The 21600-nt window shown below is 49.7% G+C and overlaps 2 non-coding genes across 2 annotated transcripts; both read right to left on the bottom strand.

Moving 5' to 3' along the window:
- Positions 1 to 10449: 10449 nt before the first annotated feature.
- On the bottom strand, positions 10450 to 10613 carry LOC146184340 (U1 spliceosomal RNA). The gene has a single exon (XR_014708974.1). It is a non-coding gene; the product is annotated as a U1 spliceosomal RNA (small nuclear RNA).
- Positions 10614 to 16087: 5474 nt separating this feature from the next.
- LOC146184339 (U1 spliceosomal RNA) lies at positions 16088 to 16251 on the bottom strand. The gene has a single exon (XR_014708963.1). It is a non-coding gene; the product is annotated as a U1 spliceosomal RNA (small nuclear RNA).
- Between the last annotated feature and the right edge of the window lie 5349 nt (positions 16252 to 21600).

Raw genomic sequence — 21600 nt, 5'->3', positions numbered from 1 at the left:
GTGGAACTATTTCATGATAACATCATCGAAACGTTTCTCTCACTTGCCTATCTTCCTAGTATGGAAGGATAGGCGCGGTCACTTTACCATTTGCAACAACAATGAATCTCGTTGACCAATGTCGGAGGAATTCTTCCTCCCCCAGCATGACAAGTTCCTCATTCAGGTGAGTGTATAGTAATGTTCTTAATCTATGCAGCATCGGAAACATGGCTTTTTGCGGTCGCCCCCGCAAAACAGCCAGGCCTCTCCGCTTCCACAGTACATACATGCCTATACACATGACAAGCTCTATGAAAATGTCTCTGTGGCGACTCTGCCACTGCATTCTGGCATGAAACATGCGCGTCACTAGGCGCCAGAATGTGCGCGCCACACAACACTCATGCAAAACATGATCTAAGGTTTCAGTGCGACCGCATTGCGGGCATAACGCGGAGCGCGCCACGCCCCACGCTGCAAGGCGGTCGGCTGTTGGTAGTGCCTGCCATTCTCGTAACCAAATGAAATCGCGGACATCCGCTGGAAGGGAGGCTGTGATCAACGGCCTCCGCTTTCTTTTGCTAACCTTCCTGCGCTGGTCATCATCCAGGCGCTGAATAGCTATGTTTTCACATATGTCTGTGGGGGACATTTCCTTGGGGTCACAATTGGGTAATGCGTTCTGAACCATGCGTAGTGATTGTACAATATATGTGTAAAACACTGGTGGTCTCTCGGCTGCCGGACCTGTGCATGAGTCCATTCCAAACAGACGGCGAGAGGTGCCCATAAAATACACAGTAAGTTGTTTGCCACAGTATACTACATCCGCGATGATATCCCAAGTGGCTCTCAGGGCCAGCACGCGGCACATTATTTCAAAGTCCGGGATGCTGAAGCCTCCCATTTTGGTCGGTAAGCGGACCAGAGCCCTTGAAACACTCTCGTTCTTCTCATTCCAAAGGAACGAACCACAAGCAGTAGCTAACCGCTGTAGGACTCTGCGAGGAGGACGGGCCACTTTAGCTACGTAAAAAAGGGACGCCACCACACTGTTTTTGATGAGGTATGCTCGCTCAGAGAAGGGTAAGTGAAACGTTTGAGCTACGTCGATCCGTTTCTCAGCTTTTTGTCTTATTTCTTTCCAGGTGCTACGAGCTACCTCACCGGACGCTAGGAATGTAACGCCCAGGACTTTCACACCATCTACCCAGGCAACACCATCAGGAAAGTCTTCGTTAAAAGCTCCGAAACGCAGTGCTTGGCTTTTTGCCGGATTGAGGCGTGCACCTGATAGGCAGCTATATATGTGAAAAAGACGCAGAAATGCGCTGTAACTATCAATATTCCTTATGAAAAGAGAAACATCATCAGCGTATGCTGCTACTTTCACCTCACCCTGGCCTGGGAGAGGGAACCCGCGTATTGACTTGCAGTTTTGAACCTGCTGCAACAAAGGCTCTATGCACAGCACGAAAAGGAGAGATGAGAGAGGACAACCTTGCCGTATTCCCCTGCTCACAGCTATTGGATCACTGGGCTGGCCGTTGATTACCAGGTAAGCTTCTAAATCTGTATACAGCAACCGAAGGGTTCCTATTAAGCGCTCCGGAAAGTCAAAACATTCTAGAACAGCAAAAAGATACTCTCGTTCTACACGATCAAATGCCTTTTCTTGGTCAAGGGATACAAAAGCGCCTGAAACCTGAGTATGTGTGGCAAAGGTAAAAAGATCGCGGGTTAGAGCTAGCGAAGAATAGATTGTGCGGCCTGGTACACAGCATGTTTGGGCATTGCTAATTAGTTCAGGTAAGACAGCTGTTATACGATGTGCTAGTATTGCAGCAAATATTTTATAATCCGAGTTGAGTAAGGAGATGGGCCTCCATGCCTTGGGTTCAGATGGTTCACCGCTACTTTTTAGAATGAGTACGACTCTACTCTCGCGGAATGTTTCCGGTCTAATCCCTTCCGTAAGGAGCCCGTTGAGCATTGACAGTAGGTGTACTTGTATTACTTCGAAAAACGTCTTATAAAATATGATTGGAAGCCCGTCCGGGCCTGCGGCTGCAGAGGCATTCATTCCCTGCACCGCTATCCGAAGCTCATCCGAGGTTATTGGACAGCAAAGATCTTCCCGGAGTTCTTCAGGAATGCGCGCTATACCTGAACAAAATTCTCGAACATCACAGTTCAGACCTTCACTGTCTCTACCTTCAGTCGTGAACAAGTGCGTAAAATGTGCGGTGAATACTTCCCTTATGTCTTCGGCGTTGTCAGACTGTGTCCCGTTCGGCAGTACAACAAAGGGAATCGATGTAACTCTTTCTAAAGAGCCGCTGCGAACACTGCGAAGGACCGCGGGGTCAGCAACAGGCCTCCCCTTCACAAACAATTCTGCGGCTGTGCGCGAGCTAAGGCGAAGCAGGAGTTGGTAACGAGCTTTTAACTGATTTAAATAGTCCTGCATGGTGAACGTGAGAGGCTCACCACGCCGCACTATGCGTGCTTTCCGAAGGGTGTCGTTTATTTCAGCTGTCAGCCTCAACTTTCTTTCCCGACCTCCTTTCATTAGCTCTGCACGCCAGCTGGCCTTCAAGGAATCCCAACATCGCGGCTCCACTGGGCGGCTGCACGTGTACTCGAGTGCCACACGCAGGGTGGCAACGCTCACCGGATCATATACGAGTGTTGTGTCCATTTTCCAGTGATTCTGAAATGGAGCTGACTGGTGGAATGATAACTTTACTGATACGGGGAAATGATCAGAGATGCGTGGGACATCAGGCGGGAATCTGAGGACGTCACAGCTGGTAACATGAGTGGCTAGATTTTCAGGGAAGTAAAAGCGGTCTAATCGACTCATGTTAGAGCCGCGTTGCCACGTTGCTTTAAATTGGTTACCATGCAGATCTATCCACGCATCTCTAAGCCTGAAGCTACGTATGAGCCGTTTTAGTGCTCGTACGCCTGTGTAAGGCCTGCCCTGTCTGCGACCACTGACATCTCTGTGAGGGTCCTCAACACAGTTGAAATCCCCAACCAGGAAAGTGGGATAGCTATCAAGCATGTAGGCATCGAGTGAATCAAAAAATTCAGAGGTGCAGGAGCGCTGCGCTGGAGCGTAGATAACAAGTGCTCTCACACGACGACCATGCAGGTTAAAGTCAACTGCCAACGTGCGTCCATCAAACCCGAAATGACAATGGGCACCGCGTCGATAAGCAGGCGTAAGAAATACAACCCCGACGCCACTCATAAATGCATCAGTTAACGTAAAAAATGCTTCAACACAAAACCGAGAACAAAAAGACTGAACATCATACGGGGAACTAAAGTTGCATTCTTGTAAAAAGAGAATATCTACGTTACGTGCTCGTGCGAAGTTCACGATCTCCCTCTGTTTGTCTAGGCTGCGCAAGCCCTGAGCATTCAGAGATAGAAGGTGTACAATCGCCATTATTAAAAGAGCGCACGCAGATATTCTGAAACTAAAAAGAGGAAAACACTGAAATGAGGCCATTATTCTAGGGAGAAGTGTGCCCTGACTGCGCCGGGGCACTTGCAATCTTGTGGGGCTTACTGGTTTCAGAGGAGCTGTCGCTTTCCGCTGAGGCAGGGTGTCCCCGTTTCATGCCGTGGCGATCTTCTTCCATGGCGGTGTCCAAGGGGGGTGAACTGATGCGGTGGCTGGGTGGGTGGTCCAAGTCCATTTTTCTGCTTTCGACGAGTAGCTTGCCGACACGAGGAGGCTGAGGCACACACGCAGGCATGCTGTGGCGGGATGTTTGGCCCTCTCGTTCAGCTGCACGGGAGCCGCGTTCGTCAGGGTTGTGCGGTGGCTCGCTAGTACTTGAAGCACTGCTGTCGTTGGGGTTTGCAGCACTATGTGACGCTGGTACGGTCGCTGACTTGGGCGAGCTTTGGTGAGTGGCCTCGTCGCTTGTGGTTTCTTCAGAGGTCGTTGGCAGTGCTGGGAAGTATGTGTCAACTGATTCTGTACCGCTCTCGCTCGGGCATTCGTTGTCTTCCGATTTTTCATCAATTGTGAAGGTGCCAGCGTCCAATTCATCTTCTGTGTTGCCATCCGAGGTGATAGCTGGCACTTCAGGCGTTTCTTGAGTTTCCGTTGCCGCTGCCGCAGCAAAAGATCTTGGTTTGATGCAGTCAACCGTGGCGTGACTGCCAGCACACTTACGGCACGGTTCTTCGCAGCCCTCCGTTTCGTGTCCGAAAATGCCACACCTACTACAGCGGGGGGTGCGGCAGTCCTTTCCGATGTGGCCTGCCAGGCGGCAACGTGAGCACAGCTTCTCTACACCGCGGTAGTCGCACATTACAGTGTAGCCCTGGACTTTTAGAAAATTCGGGATGGGCTTTTTCATCTCTATCCGAGCGACCCGGATGCCTGTACCAACACCTGGCCGACCTTTGAAAGCCGGCTCATGGACATTTTGGACATTGCCGTAAGCTGATAACGCTGCGGCGAGCGACGCATCGGCCACCCACAGCGGCACTCGAAAGACTGATACGTGAACAATTTCTGGACCAACGCTGACTAGCGGTACTGAAACGCCATTAAGCAAAATAGCGCCTCGGGTCTTGAGCTTCATGGCAGCGCTGTTGGAGGCAGCAGCGACACCAAACTTTACACCTCCCATATGTTGGAGGGACTTAATTCCGGCTGGGCCGGTAACTATTTCAAGTGCATCGATGACATCATCTACGGTGCTGCCATCTGGTGCATTGATAATGAAGCAATGAGCTTTGGGCGGGGGGGCCGAGTAGACCATCTTACGGCACGGCGGAGCCCTGGCTCCCACGGCGAACTGCTGTGGTGCCCGGGCGGTCGACTCGGCGAAAGGACTCCTGGCCTGAACCGTTGGGCAGAATCCAGGGGCTGCCTTGAAGATCTGGACGCAATCCGGCAGAGTAACACCTCACACGGTAACCTCGGCACCAGGTAAGTATGCTTGGACGACGTCTCTGCCGCGGAGGCAACCTACAGAGACACCGCCTTCTGCTCAAGTTACGACCGTTGGGAAATAAAAGAACGTGCCTCTCCCTGCTCCGTGTTGCTTGTCCACCCGGAGAATAACAAATGTTTTCTTGCGAACTCTCAAGCTGTTAATTCAAAACTATTTTGTAGAAGCCTACTGACCATTATATGTGCACAAAATAGGCTACAAACTCGCACAACACGCTGGCGTATGTCTCAGTGTTGCTAATAGACATGTTTAACGGGTGGTGGCGCCACCTCACCAGCCTTCCAACTTCTCGCATTCCTCTACTGCGGCAATGCACTGCAGCGTATTGAGCGATTGAGCGTGCAGAGTTCGTGCCCCCAAGCAGTTCGTACCGGAGAAAGTCCCAGCGATTCGCGCGTTTCCGGCAAGAAACCATCCCCGTGAGTCTCGCAAGTGGCGTCACGGACTCCGATCGCATTGTAGTAGTGTGCCACGGGACTATCACTTGACAAGGGTAACGTTGAACCTGCGTCACGGCTACAATCCTCGCCCTCTCAGCAGTTTTTTCTTTTTTTTACTCTTTTCCGGGCTTTTTCTTTCGAACTTTTTTCCTTGTCTTTTTTTTGCGCACGTTCTTTGTAGAGGTCCCGTATTCCTTCCCGATATTCCGCTAACCACGCCCTACCTCCATTTCCCTCTTCGTGCTAACATACATTAAGTGTCCTAGGATTTAACGTGCTTTCTATACCTGCCGTGTTTTTTTTTTTTTTTTTTTTTCAATTCATTTCACCACCTTTCTACCTGTTTCTTTTCAACGCACTGACCTGTTTGCTCATCCACGACCCTCGCCTTGCTTTACATAGCGCAAATATGAAAAAGTTAACCCTCACGGTCTGCGTAGGGTTGTTCAATATGAAAAGGAGCAAAGTTATGCCATTCATTAAGTTACCCGTTCCTCTGTCGTTTATGTGTCAAGTATACTTTTTTGTGTGTTTTATTGATTATAAATGTAACGTCCAAAAGTAATTTTCGCCTTTACTTGAGAAAATAAAACGAACCGTCTTTTTGAGCAAACTGATAGTTCCCTTTCATACTCGGAGACAGTGTACAAAGACTACGTGGGGAAAGCAGCGTCAGAAATCGAGCAGGCAACGCAGCTTGTGGAGGTGGCACGCATACGTGCTTACTTGTTTTTTGTTTTTCCTTATAAACCACTTGGCTTAGACGACAATTACTATTTCGAATGAAATTAGAGCATTCTGCGTCTCTCGTACTATACTAAACAGTACCCTAATTTCGGCAATTTAACAAAAAGCACATGCAAATCTGCGTGTATTTCGCTTCGCTCCGAATATAATTCCTATCAGTTTAAACAAATCTAATAAACCACGTGGCGTAGACGGCCCCCGCCGTGAGTGAGTGATGCAGTGGTAAGACGCGCCCGACTACTGTGCCGGAGTTCCCGGGTCCGAACCCGACCACGGCGGCTGCGTTTTTCGATGGAGGCAAAACGAAGTGGCGTCCGTGTGCTGGTGCGATGTCAGCGCACGTTAAAGATCCTCAGGTGGTCGAAATTACTCCGTAGCCCTCCACAACGGCTCCCCTTTCTCTCATTCCACTTTCACTCCCACCTTCCTCCCTTCCCTTACGGCGCGGTTCAGAGTCAGAGTATTCGCGAGAGTTCAGAGAGTTCGCAGACTGGAGTGGCTTGCTACGGAAAGCGGGTGCTTGGCGCCTCAGCAGAGTGGTTTTCGCCCCTTACGAGCAACTGCTGACTGCATTGCGGATGTTGTCAGCACCCTTGAAAACGCCCGCAACACCAGCCAAGTGGGATACCTCATCCTGCTCGACATCAGAAGCGCCTTCGATTGTCTTCCTCACTGGGCAGTGATCGACGCGCTAAAAAACATTGGTGCCACCGGCCGCCTCCTGAACTTCGTCAGTGCGTTCCTCAGCGAGCGAACACTCTCCGTGAAGGTGGGCAACACCTGTAGTGCCCCCCGTCCAGTGCCATGCGGTGTCCCTCAGGGAAGTGTGCTGAGCCCTTTCCTATTCAACATCGTGCTGGCCCAACTACCCTTGTGTCTCCCCCGTGCTGAGCGCGAGTTTGCGCGTGTGTGTGTATATGCGGACGATGTTGCCCTGTTCGCCTCATCAACAACCCGCAGCAACGCCTCATCGCTTCGCGACCTTCAGCGTGCGCTCGATGCTGTCACCGCGTTTATTCGCAGTGTCGGCCTCGCAGTGTCGGCCGAAAAAACTGAAGCCCTGCTCTACCATCCCCGTGGTGCTGCAGCCCGCAACAAAACACGCCCTCTTCGCCTGGACGGAACCCCCCTGCCTTGGCGCACAACGGTTGTTTACCTCGGCCTCAAAATTGATGCCCGCATCACATGGCGCCTTGCGGTGGATAAAGTGTGCGCAGACACCAAGCGCATAGGTAAACTAGCGCTTCGTCTCCTTGCCAAAGGTGAAGGAGCCTCTCCCCCGCTCTGTGCAAGAATCCATGAAGCGATCGCCTCAGCCAGAGCATTGTATGCCCTTCCCCTGCTCAGCCTCAGCCCACTCCAATGGAAAAGGCTGGACACATGCCATAGGAACGCCATACGACACATATATGGTCTCCCCAACGGATCTCAGGTGGCAGCGACCTATGCAGAAACCCGCAACATCCCCCTCTCACTAAGAGCACTCAAAACTGCCCTCAACCACATCGAGCGGCTTCACCGAGCACAAGATGGCTCTGAACTTCTTCGCAGAATTTCAGCCAAACCTAACACACGCATCGGTCGTGTCATGTGCCTCTTCCGTGAGATACTGGGCCCCTCTCCACCGCCCCTTGCTGCTCCACAACCCCCACATGAAATCTGCCCGCCCCGCATCTATCAGGGTCTCCCAGGGGTGAAGAGCAAACGAAACACGCCCGTATGCGCCCTTCAGCAAGAGGCCGCATCCAAAATTCACACGGATTTTCGTCACCGAACCCTCATCTTTACTGATGGGTCAGTCCGTCAGCAAGAAAAATCCGCAGCTGCCGCATGTGTGATTCCCGACTTGGACACCTCTAAATTATGCAGGCTACACTTCCCTTCCTCGTCACAAACAGCTGAGATAGCTGCACTCAATCTGGCAGCCACCCTGCTCCTGGAAAGCCCTGAAATTAAAAATGCTGCCATTCTCACCGATTCGAGGGCAGCGCTTCAGGCCCAAGGACCTCGCCTACTGCAAGTATGCGCACGCAACTTCCAACGCCTCGCCGAATCCGGCTGCGATACAGTCCTACAATGGATCCCATCGCACTGTGGGATAGGGGGCAACGAACTTGCTGATGAGCTCGCTCGATCAGCCCACCACCCGTCCGTTCCCATGTGCGCGGACAACACTACATATGACTGTGCTCGTCTTGCAATCGCGCGACACACCATTTCCCACCACCCTGACCCTCGCATCGCCAGCGGCCACCCCTTCCGTGCAGTTAATACTCGCCTCTTCGCCCGGAGAGACTATGTTCTGCTGTTGCGCCTCCGCATCGGATGTGTTTGGACCGGTGTGCGCGCTAGCCGACTACGAGAAATGTCTCCCCTGTATGCGTCGTGCGGTGACGCAGAAACACTCGAACACGTTCTGTGTATGTGCCCTGTGTACTCGCAACCGCGACACCTCCTTCGGGAAGGTTACCGAAATCTTGGACTTCCCTGTGCTAACACATGTGAGATCCTTCACCCGTCTGGCCCTCCCCACAAAGTGCAAAGTGCCCTAAAAGTGCTCCTGTTATTCCTACGGGACAGTGGACTAAGTGCAAAACTGTGAACACTTTCCATCTTCCCCTAGTGCGCAAATTATTGCCAGCAACTCTCACCAATTCAGTGTGCCACTCCCGCGCTATTCCCCGCATAGCACCAGTTCCATTTTTTTTTTTATTATCATTATTCTGTTTGTGTTTTTTTTTTTTCTTTAAGTCCTATAAGGCCTTTTTGCACAAGGACCTTCTCTCACTCCTGCGCGCAACCAACTGCCCGCAAATCGTCTAACTTTTATCTCTACCAATTTATGTAATGCCCACAGAATCTTTTTTTTTTTTTTTTCTGTGTGTGTGTTTATCATTATCAATTCCTCCGTTACATATTCCATAAGGTCCCATGCACCTTCTGCAAAGGCCCTATCTCCTCCATCTCAAATAATCCCCTCAGACTACTTTTTTTTTTTTCTCCCTCCACTTATTATTTTTTTTTTTTGTGGTGTTTATTATCATCAATTCTTCCTTTATATATCCCATAAGGTCCCATCCACCCTCTGCAAAGGCCCTTCCTTCACAGCCTATCTGTTGCATTTCAACTAATGCCCTCAGACTACTTTTTTTTCCCTCTCTTCTTTTTTTTTTTTTTCTTTTGTCTGTTTAGTATCATCAATTGCTCCGTTACATATTCCATAAGGTCCCATCCACCTTCTGCAAAGGCCCTATCTCCTGCATTTCAAATAATCCCCTCAGACTTTTTTTCTTCTCCCTCTTCTTTTTTTTTTTTGTGGTGTTTATTATCATCAATTCTTCCTTTATATATCCCATAAGGTCCCATGCAACCTCTGCAAAGGCCCTTCCTTCCCAGCCTATCTGTCGCATTTCAAATATGCCCTCAGACTACTTTTTTTTTATTATTATTATTATTTTTTATTATTATTATTATCTTATCTCCTCCTATATTATCCCACAAGGCTCTTTGCCCCTTCTGCAAGGCCCCACTCCTCCCACCGCGCGCATCCAACTGCTAGCATAAGCATCCATGACATTCCAAATCTCCCTATCAGATTTTCTTTTTTTTTTTCCCTTTCTTTAAACCTCATAATTATCTCTACATATGTCATGAAGGCTTTCTCCTTTGCGCGGCACGTCCCCGCTTCAAAATCCACCAATCCTTGTTGTACGAGTGTTTGCCCTTCCATGTTTGGCATTTTTCTCCAGGGGTCCTCGACATTGACTACCAACGACAACGCTTTCGCTCCCCCTTCCTCTCCCCTCTTTCATTCCCCCTTACCCTCTACTCGGCCCCGTAGCGGTGTATCCCTGCAAGTACAGGAGACAGTTATAGGGCCGTGTAATCCCCCCCCTTCTCTTCCCCCCTCAACAAGAATCTCATTATTATTATCTGTCACACAGAGCAAGTGTGACAGATACTGCGCCTTTTTCTTCCAGCGACAGTAGCGATGGTGTACCTACAAACTTGCTCTAGGCGGATAAAGTGCGACTAATTAACGCCGATAAGAGGCAAATGATAGAGGAGAGGAGGGATTCCCCTGATACTTAATATCCGAAATAGACTGCTGAAGGTCATTTCTTACTAAGCAAACCTGTGCATTCCACGAGGTTTATCTATTTATGATCTGAATTATTACGTAACTAAACTCTCCTTAAGCGAACGACCTCGCATTACCGAAGTGCCTGCAACGGAGCAGCACCAAAACAGCCGCCGATGAGTTATAAAATCTGACTTTTGATGGTATAGCGAGGGGGAAAGCGCGAACGCAGTCCCCCACTACCAAAAATTGCATGCCCCATCTGCCCCAGTTTGGGGTAGTGGCAGGGGTCAGCACGAGCGTAGTGCAATGCCCGCACCTCTCCCTGGAGGCACCGCCTTGCTGATCACGGTAGCCTCGGCACCAGGTAAGTATGCTTGGACGACGTCTCTGCCGCGGAGGCAACCTACAGAGACACCGCCTTCTGCTCAAGTTACGACCGTTGGGAAATAAAAGAACGTGCCTCTCCCTGCTCCGTGTTGCTTGTCCACCCGGAGAATAACAAATGTTTTCTTGCGAACTCTCAAGCTGTTAATTCAAAACTATTTTGTAGAAGCCTACTGACCATTATATGTGCACAAAATAGGCTACAAACTCGCACAACACGCTGGCGTATGTCTCAGTGTTGCTAATAGACATGTTTAACGGGTGGTGGCGCCACCTCACCAGCCTTCCAACTTCTCGCATTCCTCTACTGCGGCAATGCACTGCAGCGTATTGAGCGATTGAGCGTGCAGAGTTCGTGCCCCCAAGCAGTTCGTACCGGAGAAAGTCCCAGCGATTCGCGCGTTTCCGGCAAGAAACCATCCCCGTGAGTCTCGCAAGTAGTGTGCCACGGGACTATCACTTGACAAGGGTAACGTTGAACCTGCGTCACGGCTACAATCCTCGCCCTCTCAGCAGTTTTTTCTTTTTTTTACTCTTTTCCGGGCTTTTTCTTTCGAACTTTTTTCCTTGTCTTTTTTTTGCGCACGTTCTTTGTAGAGGTCCCGTATTCCTTCCCGATATTCCGCTAACCACGCCCTACCTCCATTTCCCTCTTCGTGCTAACATACATTAAGTGTCCTAGGATTTAACGTGCTTTCTATACCTGCCGTGTTTTTTTTTTTTTTTTTTTTTTTCAATTCATTTCACCACCTTTCTACCTGTTTCTTTTCAACGCACTGACCTGTTTGCTCATCCACGACCCTCGCCTTGCTTTACATAGCGCAAATATGAAAATGTTAACCCTCACGGTCTGCGTAGGGTTGTTCAATATGAAAAGGAGCAAAGTTATGCCATTCATTAAGTTACCCGTTCCTCTGTCGTTTATGTGTCAAGTATACTTTTTTGTGTGTTTTATTGATTATAAATGTAACGTCCAAAAGTAATTTTCGCCTTTACTTGAGAAAATAAAACGAACCGTCTTTTTGAGCAAACTGATAGTTCCCTTTCATACTCGGAGACAGTGTACAAAGACTACGTGGGGAAAGCAGCGTCAGAAATCGAGCAGGCAACGCAGCTTGTGGAGGTGGCACGCATACGTGCTTACTTGTTTTTTGTTTTTCCTTATAAACCACTTGGCTTAGACGACAATTACTATTTCGAATGAAATTAGAGCATTCTGCGTCTCTCGTACTATACTAAACAGTACCCTAATTTCGGCAATTTAACAAAAAGCACATGCAAATCTGCGTGTATTTCGCTTCGCTCCGAATATAATTCCTATCAGTTTAAACAAATCTAATAAACCACGTGGCGTAGACGGCCCCCGCCGTGAGTGAGTGATGCAGTGGTAAGACGCGCCCGACTACTGTGCCGGAGTTCCCGGGTCCGAACCCGACCACGGCGGCTGCGTTTTTCGATGGAGGCAAAACGAAGTGGCGTCCGTGTGCTGGTGCGATGTCAGCGCACGTTAAAGATCCTCAGGTGGTCGAAATTACTCCGTAGCCCTCCACAACGGCTCCCCTTTCTCTCATTCCACTTTCACTCCCACCTTCCTCCCTTCCCTTACGGCGCGGTTCAGAGTCAGAGTATTCGCGAGAGTTCAGAGAGTTCGCAGACTGGAGTGGCTTGCTACGGAAAGCGGGTGCTTGGCGCCTCAGCAGAGTGGTTTTCGCCCCTTACGAGCAACTGCTGACTGCATTGCGGATGTTGTCAGCACCCTTGAAAACGCCCGCAACACCAGCCAAGTGGGATACCTCATCCTGCTCGACATCAGAAGCGCCTTCGATTGTCTTCCTCACTGGGCAGTGATCGACGCGCTAAAAAACATTGGTGCCACCGGCCGCCTCCTGAACTTCGTCAGTGCGTTCCTCAGCGAGCGAACACTCTCCGTGAAGGTGGGCAACACCTGTAGTGCCCCCCGTCCAGTGCCATGCGGTGTCCCTCAGGGAAGTGTGCTGAGCCCTTTCCTATTCAACATCGTGCTGGCCCAACTACCTTTGTGTCTCCCCCGTGCTGAGCGCGAGTTTGCGCGTGTGTGTGTATATGCGGACGATGTTGCCCTGTTCGCCTCATCAACAACCCGCAGCAACGCCTCATCGCTTCGCGACCTTCAGCGTGCGCTCGATGCTGTCACCGCGTTTATTCGCAGTGTCGGCCTCGCAGTGTCGGCCGAAAAAACTGAAGCCCTGCTCTACCATCCCCGTGGTGCTGCAGCCCGCAACAAAACACGCCCTCTTCGCCTGGACGGAACCCCCCTGCCTTGGCGCAAAACGGTTGTTTACCTCGGCCTCAAAATTGATGCCCGCATCACCTGGCGCCTTGCGGTGGATAAAGTGTGCGCAGACACCAAGCGCATAGGTAAACTAGCGCTTCGTCTCCTTGCCAAAGGTGAAGGAGCCTCTCCCCCGCTCTGTGCAAGAATCCATGAAGCGATCGCCTCAGCCAGAGCATTGTATGCCCTTCCCCTGCTCAGCCTCAGCCCACTCCAATGGAAAAGGCTGGACACATGCCATAGGAACGCCATACGACACATATATGGTCTCCCCAACGGATCTCAGGTGGCAGCGACCTATGCAGAAACCCGCAACATCCCCCTCTCACTAAGAGCACTCAAAACTGCCCTCAACCACATCGAGCGGCTTCACCGAGCACAAGATGGCTCTGAACTTCTTCGCAGAATTTCAGCCAAACCTAACACACGCATCGGTCGTGTCATGTGCCTCTTCCGTGAGATACTGGGCCCCTCTCCACCGCCCCTTGCTGCTCCACAACCCCCACATGAAATCTGCCCGCCCCGCATCTATCAGGGTCTCCCAGGGGTGAAGAGCAAACGAAACACGCCCGTATGCGCCCTTCAGCAAGAGGCCGCATCCAAAATTCACACGGATTTTCGTCACCGAACCCTCATCTTTACTGATGGGTCAGTCCGTCAGCAAGAAAAATCCGCAGCTGCCGCATGTGTGATTCCCGACTTGGACACCTCTAAATTATGCAGGCTACACTTCCCTTCCTCGTCACAAACAGCTGAGATAGCTGCACTCAATCTGGCAGCCACCCTGCTCCTGGAAAGCCCTGAAATTAAAAATGCTGCCATTCTCACCGATTCGAGGGCAGCGCTTCAGGCCCAAGGACCTCGCCTACTGCAAGTATGCGCACGCAACTTCCAACGCCTCGCCGAATCCGGCTGCGATACAGTCCTACAATGGATCCCATCGCACTGTGGGATAGGGGGCAACGAACTTGCTGATGAGCTCGCTCGATCAGCCCACCACCCGTCCGTTCCCATGTGCGCGGACAACACTACATATGACTGTGCTCGTCTTGCAATCGCGCGACACACCATTTCCCACCACCCTGACCCTCGCATCGCCAGCGGCCACCCCTTCCGTGCAGTTAATACTCGCCTCTTCGCCCGGAGAGACTATGTTCTGCTGTTGCGCCTCCGCATCGGATGTGTTTGGACCGGTGTGCGCGCTAGCCGACTACGAGAAATGTCTCCCCTGTATGCGTCGTGCGGTGACGCAGAAACACTCGAACACGTTCTGTGTATGTGCCCTGTGTACTCGCAACCGCGACACCTCCTTCGGGAAGGTTACCGAAATCTTGGACTTCCCTGTGCTAACACATGTGAGATCCTTCACCCGTCTGGCCCTCCCCACAAAGTGCAAAGTGCCCTAAAAGTGCTCCTGTAATTCCTACGGGACAGTGGACTAAGTGCAAAACTGTGAACACTTTCCATCTTCCCCTAGTGCGCAAATTATTGCCAGCAACTCTCACCAATTCAGTGTGCCACTCCCGCGCTATTCCCCGCATAGCACCAGTTCCATTTTTTTTTTTATTATCATTATTCTGTTTGTGTTTTTTTTTTTCTTTAAGTCCTATAAGGCCTTTTTGCACAAGGACCTTCTCTCACTCCTGCGCGCAACCAACTGCCCGCAAATCGTCTAACATTTATCTCTACCAATTTATGTAATGCCCACAGAATCTTTTTTTTTTTTTTTTTTCTGTGTGTGTGTTTATCATTATCAATTCCTCCGTTACATATTCCATAAGGTCCCATGCACCTTCTGCAAAGGCCCTATCTCCTCCATCTCAAATAATCCCCTCAGACTACTTTTTTTTTTTTTTCTCCCTCCACTTATTATTTTTTTTTTTGTGGTGTTTATTATCATCAATTCTTCCTTTATATATCCCATAAGGTCCCATCCACCCTCTGCAAAGGCCCTTCCTTCACAGCCTATCTGTTGCATTTCAACTAATGCCCTCAGACTACTTTTTTTTTCCCTCTCTTCTTTTTTTTTTTTTTTCTTTTGTCTGTTTAGTATCATCAATTGCTCCGTTACATATTCCATAAGGTCCCATCCACCTTCTGCAAAGGCCCTATCTCCTGCATTTCAAATAATCCCCTCAGACTTTTTTTTTTCTCCCTCTTCTTTTTTTTTTTTGTGGTGTTTATTATCATCAATTCTTCCTTTATATATCCCATAAGGTCCCATGCAACCTCTGCAAAGGCCCTTCCTTCCCAGCCTATCTGTCGCATTTCAAATATGCCCTCAGACTACTTTTTTATTATTATTATTATTATTTTTTATTATTATTATTATCTTATCTCCTCCTATATTATCCCACAAGGCTCTTTGCCCCTTCTGCAAGGCCCCACTCCTCCCACCGCGCGCATCCAACTGCTAGCATAAGCATCCATGACATTCCAAATCTCCCTATCAGATTTTCTTTTTTTTTTTTCCCTTTCTTTAAACCTCATAATTATCTCTACATATGTCATGAAGGCTTTCTCCTTTGCGCGGCACGTCCCCGCTTCAAAATCCACCAATCCTTGTTGTACGAGTGTTTGCCCTTCCATGTTTGGCATTTTTCTCCAGGGGTCCTCGACATTGACTACCAACGACAACGCTTTCGCTCCCCCTTCCTCTCCCCTCTTTCATTCCCCCTTACCCTCTACTCGGCCCCGTAGCGGTGTATCCCTGCAAGTACAGGAGACAGTTATAGGGCCGTGTAATCCCCCCCCTTCTCTTCCCCCCTCAACAAGAATCTCATTATTATTATCTGTCACACAGAGCAAGTGTGACAGATACTGCGCCTTTTTCTTCCAGCGACAGTAGCGATGGTGTACCTACAAACTTGCTCTAGGCGGATAAAGTGCGACTAATTAACGCCGATAAGAGGCAAATGATAGAGGAGAGGAGGGATTCCCCTGATACTTAATATCCGAAATAGACTGCTGAAGGTCATTTCTTACTAAGCAAACCTGTGCATTCCACGAGGTTTATCTATTTATGATCTGAATTATTACGTAACTAAACTCTCCTTAAGCGAACGACCTCGCATTACCGAAGTGCCTGCAACGGAGCAGCACCAAAACAGCCGCCGATGAGTTATAAAATCTGACTTTTGATGGTATAGCGAGGGGGAAAGCGCGAACGCAGTCCCCCACTACCAAAAATTGCATGCCCCATCTGCCCCAGTTTGGGGTAGTGGCAGGGGTCAGCACGAGCGTAGTGCAATGCCCGCACCTCTCCCTGGAGGCACCGCCTTGCTGATCACGGTAGCCTCGGCACCAGGTAAGTATGCTTGGACGACGTCTCTGCCGCGGAGGCAACCTACAGAGACACCGCCTTCTGCTCAAGTTACGACCGTTGGGAAATAAAAGAACGTGCCTCTCCCTGCTCCGTGTTGCTTGTCCACCCGGAGAATAACAAATGTTTTCTTGCGAACTCTCAAGCTGTTAATTCAAAACTATTTTGTAGAAGCCTACTGACCATTATATGTGCACAAAATAGGCTACAAACTCGCACAACACGCTGGCGTATGTCTCAGTGTTGCTAATAGACATGTTTAACGGGTGGTGGCGCCACCTCACCAGCCTTCCAACTTCTCGCATTCCTCTACTGCGGCAATGCACTGCAGCGTATTGAGCGATTGAGCGTGCAGAGTTCGTGCCCCCAAGCAGTTCGTACCGGAGAAAGTCCCAGCGATTCGCGCGTTTCCGGCAAGAAACCATCCCCGTGAGTCTCGCAAGTGGCGTCACGGACTCCGATCGCATTGTAGTAGTGTGCCACGGGACTATCACTTGACAAGGGTAACGTTGAACCTGCGTCACGGCTACAATCCTCGCCCTCTCAGCAGTTTTTTCTTTTTTTTACTCTTTTCCGGGCTTTTTCTTTCGAACTTTTTTCCTTGTCTTTTTTTTGCGCACGTTCTTTGTAGAGGTCCCGTATTCCTTCCCGATATTCCGCTAACCACGCCCTACCTCCATTTCCCTCTTCGTGCTAACATACATTAAGTGTCCTAGGATTTAACGTGCTTTCTATACCTGCCGTGTTTTTTTTTTTTTTTTTTTTTCAATTCATTTCACCACCTTTCTACCTGTTTCTTTTCAACGCACTGACCTGTTTGCTCATCCACGACCCTCGCCTTGCTTTACATAGCGCAAATATGAAAAAGTTAACCCTCACGGTCTGCGTAGGGTTGTTCAATATGAAAAGGAGCAAAGTTATGCCATTCATTAAGTTACCCGTTCCTCTGTCGTTTATGTGTCAAGTATACTTTTTTGTGTGTTTTATTGATTATAAATGTAACGTCCAAAAGTAATTTTCGCCTTTACTTGAGAAAATAAAACGAACCGTCTTTTTGAGCAAACTGATAGTTCCCTTTCATACTCGGAGACAGTGTACAAAGACTACGTGGGGAAAGCAGCGTCAGAAATCGAGCAGGCAACGCAGCTTGTGGAGGTGGCACGCATACGTGCTTACTTGTTTTTTGTTTTTCCTTATAAACCACTTGGCTTAGACGACAATTACTATTTCGAATGAAATTAGAGCATTCTGCGTCTCTCGTACTATACTAAACAGTACCCTAATTTCGGCAATTTAACAAAAAGCACATGCAAATCTGCGTGTATTTCGCTTCGCTCCGAATATAATTCCTATCAGTTTAAACAAATCTAATAAACCACGTGGCGTAGACGGCCCCCGCCGTGAGTGAGTGATGCAGTGGTAAGACGCGCCCGACTACTGTGCCGGAGTTCCCGGGTCCGAACCCGACCACGGCGGCTGCGTTTTTCGATGGAGGCAAAACGAAGTGGCGTCCGTGTGCTGGTGCGATGTCAGCGCACGTTAAAGATCCTCAGGTGGTCGAAATTACTCCGTAGCCCTCCACAACGGCTCCCCTTTCTCTCATTCCACTTTCACTCCCACCTTCCTCCCTTCCCTTACGGCGCGGTTCAGAGTCAGAGTATTCGCGAGAGTTCAGAGAGTTCGCAGACTGGAGTGGCTTGCTACGGAAAGCGGGTGCTTGGCGCCTCAGCAGAGTGGTTTTCGCCCCTTACGAGCAACTGCTGACTGCATTGCGGATGTTGTCAGCACCCTTGAAAACGCCCGCAACACCAGCCAAGTGGGATACCTCATCCTGCTCGACATCAGAAGCGCCTTCGATTGTCTTCCTCACTGGGCAGTGATCGACGCGCTAAAAAACATTGGTGCCACCGGCCGCCTCCTGAACTTCGTCAGTGCGTTCCTCAGCGAGCGAACACTCTCCGTGAAGGTGGGCAACACCTGTAGTGCCCCCCGTCCAGTGCCATGCGGTGTCCCTCAGGGAAGTGTGCTGAGCCCTTTCCTATTCAACATCGTGCTGGCCCAACTACCCTTGTGTCTCCCCCGTGCTGAGCGCGAGTTTGCGCGTGTGTGTGTATATGCGGACGATGTTGCCCTGTTCGCCTCATCAACAACCCGCAGCAACGCCTCATCGCTTCGCGACCTTCAGCGTGCGCTCGATGCTGTCACCGCGTTTATTCGCAGTGTCGGCCTCGCAGTGTCGGCCGAAAAAACTGAAGCCCTGCTCTACCATCCCCGTGGTGCTGCAGCCCGCAACAAAACACGCCCTCTTCGCCTGGACGGAACCCCCCTGCCTTGGCGCACAACGGTTGTTTACCTCGGCCTCAAAATTGATGCCCGCATCACCTGGCGCCTTGCGGTGGATAAAGTGTGCGCAGACACCAAGCGCATAGGTAAACTAGCGCTTCGTCTCCTTGCCAAAGGTGAAGGAGCCTCTCCCCCGCTCTGTGCAAGAATCCATGAAGCGATCGCCTCAGCCAGAGCATTGTATGCCCTTCCCCTGCTCAGCCTCAGCCCACTCCAATGGAAAAGGCTGGACACATGCCATAGGAACGCCATACGACACATATATGGTCTCCCCAACGGATCTCAGGTGGCAGCGACCTATGCAGAAACCCGCAACATCCCCCTCTCACTAAGAGCACTCAAAACTGCCCTCAACCACATCGAGCGGCTTCACCGAGCACAAGATGGCTCTGAACTTCTTCGCAGAATTTCAGCCAAACCTAACACACGCATCGGTCGTGTCATGTGCCTCTTCCGTGAGATACTGGGCCCCTCTCCACCGCCCCTTGCTGCTCCACAACCCCCACATGAAATCTGCCCGCCCCGCATCTATCAGGGTCTCCCAGGGGTGAAGAGCAAACGAAACACGCCCGTATGCGCCCTTCAGCAAGAGGCCGCATCCAAAATTCACACGGATTTTCGTCACCGAACCCTCATCTTTACTGATGGGTCAGTCCGTCAGCAAGAAAAATCCGCAGCTGCCGCATGTGTGATTCCCGACTTGGACACCTCTAAATTATGCAGGCTACACTTCCCTTCCTCGTCACAAACAGCTGAGATAGCTGCACTCAATCTGGCAGCCACCCTGCTCCTGGAAAGCCCTGAAATTAAAAATGCTGCCATTCTCACCGATTCGAGGGCAGCGCTTCAGGCCCAAGGACCTCGCCTACCGCAAGTATGCGCACGCAACTTCCAACGCCTCGCCGAATCCGGCTGCGATACAGTCCTACAATGGATCCCATCGCACTGTGGGATAGGGGGCAACGAACTTGCTGATGAGCTCGCTCGATCAGCCCACCACCCGTCCGTTCCCATGTGCGTGGACAACACTACATATGACTGTGCTCGTCTTGCAATCGCGCGACACACCATTTCCCACCACCCTGACCCTCGCATCGCCAGCGGCCACCCCTTCCGTGCAGTTAATACTCGCCTCTTCGCCCGGAGAGACTATGTTCTGCTGTTGCGCCTCCGCATCGGATGTGTTTGGACCGGTGTGCGCGCTAGCCGACTACGAGAAATGTCTCCCCTGTATGCGTCGTGCGGTGACGCAGAAACACTCGAACACGTTCTGTGTATGTGCCCTGTGTACTCGCAACCGCGACACCTCCTTCGGGAAGGTTACCGAAATCTTGGACTTCCCTGTGCTAACACATGTGAGATCCTTCACCCGTCTGGCCCTCCCCACAAAGTGCAAAGTGCCCTAAAAGTGCTCCTGTTATTCCTACGGGACAGTGGACTAAGTGCAAAACTGTGAACACTTTCCATCTTCCCCTAGTGCGCAAATTATTGCCAGCAACTCTCACCAATTCAGTGTGCCACTCCCGCGCTATTCCCCGCATAGCACCAGTTCCATTTTTTTTTTTATTATCATTATTCTGTTTGTGTTTTTTTTTTTCTTTAAGTCCTATAAGGCCTTTTTGCACAAGGACCTTCTCTCACTCCTGCGCGCAACCAACTGCCCGCAAATCGTCTAACTTTTATCTCTACCAATTTATGTAATGCCCACAGAATCTTTTTTTTTTTTTTCTGTGTGTGTGTTTATCATTATCAATTCCTCCGTTACATATTCCATAAGGTCCCATGCACCTTCTGCAAAGGCCCTATCTCCTCCATCTCAAATAATCCCCTCAGACTACTTTTTTTTTTTTTTTCTCCCTCCACTTATTATTTTTTTTTTTTTTTGTGGTGTTTATTATCATCAATTCTTCCTTTATATATCCCATAAGGTCCCATCCACCCTCTGCAAAGGCCCTTCCTTCACAGCCTATCTGTTGCATTTCAACTAATGCCCTCAGACTACTTTTTTTTCCCTCTCTTCTTTTTTTTTTTTTTTTTTCTTTTGTCTGTTTAGTATCATCAATTGCTCCGTTACATATTCCATAAGGTCCCATCCACCTTCTGCAAAGGCCCTATCTCCTGCATTTCAAATAATCCCCTCAGACTTTTTTTTTTCTCCCTCTTCTTTTTTTTTTTGTGGTGTTTATTATCATCAATTCTTCCTTTATATATCCCATAAGGTCCCATGCAACCTCTGCAAAGGCCCTTCCTTCCCAGCCTATCTGTCGCATTTCAAATATGCCCTCAGACTACTTTTTTTTTATTATTATTATTATTTTTTATTATTATTATTATCTTATCTCCTCCTATATTATCCCACAAGGCTCTTTGCCCCTTCTGCAAGGCCCCACTCCTCCCACCGCGCGCATCCAACTGCTAGCATAAGCATCCATGACATTCCAAATCTCCCTATCAGATTTTCTTTTTTTTTTTTTTCCCTTTCTTTAAACCTCATAATTATCTCTACATATGTCATGAAGGCTTTCTCCTTTGCGCGGCACGTCCCCGCTTCAAAATCCACCAATCCTTGTTGTACGAGTGTTTGCCCTTCCATGTTTGGCATTTTTCTCCAGGGGTCCTCGACAATGACTACCAACGACAACGCTTTCGCTCCCCCTTCCTCTCCCCTCTTTCATTCCCCCTTACCCTCTACTCGGCCCCGTAGCGGTGTATCCCTGCAAGTACAGGAGACAGTTATAGGGCCGTGTAATCCCCCCCCTTCTCTTCCCCCCTCAACAAGAATCTCATTATTATTATCTGTCACACAGAGCAAGTGTGACAGATACTGCGCCTTTTTCTTCCAGCGACAGTAGCGATGGTGTACCTACAAACTTGCTCTAGGCGGATAAAGTGCGACTAATTAACGCCGATAAGAGGCAAATGATAGAGGAGAGGAGGGATTCCCCTGATACTTAATATCCGAAATAGACTGCTGAAGGTCATTTCTTACTAAGCAAACC

Source organism: Amblyomma maculatum, chromosome 7 (genome assembly GCF_055883805.1).
Source record: "Amblyomma maculatum isolate TAMU_Amacu chromosome 7, ASM5588380v1, whole genome shotgun sequence".
In the NCBI taxonomy this organism is placed as follows: Eukaryota; Metazoa; Arthropoda; class Arachnida; order Ixodida; family Ixodidae; genus Amblyomma; species Amblyomma maculatum.
The sequence above is the reverse complement of the archived record's forward strand: the minus strand, read 5'-3'. Positions and strand labels throughout refer to the sequence as shown.